We start from the raw sequence: 1,655 nt of genomic DNA on the forward strand, positions 1-1,655 counted from the left end.
TTCAGAGGCTGTCCTTGATCATCTTATTTAAAAGAGATCCCCATCAGATTCCTCATGTCCCCTCCCTGCTTAATTTTTCTCCACAGTATTTATAATCATACAGCAGCCCACATATTTTCCTTATGTATTTATCATCTGTCTCTCCCACCTGGAAGGTGAACTCTATGAAGGCTAAGATTTTTGTTTTTGTCTTCTGCTGTGTCCCCCACCTCTAGAAGAATGTCTGGCATGTGTAAAGCATCAAATAAATATTGGTTGAATAAATGAATTATTCTCCCACATTCCAATCTTAGGGCAGGCCAAGGTGACCTGCTGTGCAGAACTTCCTGGCTCCTGTTTCCGTTTCTATCTCCCTTGTCCTTCCCCAGCTTTTCCTTAGGAGTCACTTGTCTGCACTTGTTATAGGTGAAAGGCTTGTGAGTCCTGAATGGCATGGGCAGCAAGTGCACCCAGTGTTTCTGCTGCGGCGCACAAGCACATCAGTGGTGGTAGACAGCAGAAGGAAGCGTGAAGTTTGCATCATTCCATTGCCATGGTTGCAAGTGGGAATTAGAAACTATACTATCTACTGTATAAACTAAGTTATATAGTTTTGGCTCTCTCTGGATGCCATTCATGGAGAATGAAGGGAGGAAGCTACTTCCTCCAAAGGATAATTTGGTGAGGTGCCAGCAGGATGCCGCTGTGGCCGGACAAACTTCCACATCCGCCTTTGCAAGCCACAACCTGCCCAGATTGTGGCTCACCTCAAGTTTCAGCCACACCAGCCACAGGACCCTGAAAATGCCAAGAGGGCCTCTCACTAAGGACTTGATTCTTCCTCCTGGATTTCATGTCCCGAAAGCAGAGCGTTGACTTCGCTGCCCAAGCGTGCAGGGGGAGTGGGAGACGGAAGGAAGAGGAGTGGGGGTGGCGCTGCCAGCGTGGCAGTGGGTCCAAATGTCTGCTGAAGGGCGGCGGGCCAACTCAGGGTCTGGGCTCTGGGAAGGAGACTGAGACAAAGGAGCAGTGCCAGAGGCCACCACCACCACCCAGCGTGGTAGGGAAAGAATCGCCTAACCTGTTCTCGCATCTTCCAGGGAGTCCTGAGCCGGGGAAGTTTCCTTTTTGCTGCAGAACAGTCCAAATTAAAGAGCACTCACTTTTGGGGTGCTCTCACTCGCGTACACTCAGAGCAACTCAGGCAACACTGGCTCCCGCTGAAAAACAAAAGAGAACAGCAACCCCCGCCCCCTCTCCCGGGGCAGTGGTTTGCGGAGACCCAGTCTCGCCCTGCCCACTCCAGGGAGTTTGCCAGTAGCAAAACAGGGGACCGCTTCCCTCACTTGACTTGGCTCTTTGGGGATTTTACTAACATTTAAAAATTCAAACTATGGGGAGGAGGGGGAAGAGGTGGGGTGGCGAAGGCCCCAGTAGCCGAGGTCAAACCTTTGGGAAGGGAGAAATCTAGACCCTCCCTGCCGTGCAGCGGTCTGACTGCTCCACTCGCGGGTTTATTGTCCTGTGCGGGTGTGAGTGCAGGAAGGAGTGTGGCTCCCGAAGGGCCAGCCCCCAAGGGCGAGTTGTCCTCCATTCCGCAGGGGTGTAAGTTTCAGTGGAAACTTTCCCGTAGAGGCTCCTCCTCTTTCACCTTGGAAACAGGCACCTGGCGCAGC

The sequence above is a fragment of the Myotis brandtii genome, unplaced genomic scaffold, assembly GCF_000412655.1.
Source record: "Myotis brandtii unplaced genomic scaffold, ASM41265v1 scaffold34, whole genome shotgun sequence".
NCBI classification, from domain to species: Eukaryota; Metazoa; Chordata; class Mammalia; order Chiroptera; family Vespertilionidae; genus Myotis; species Myotis brandtii.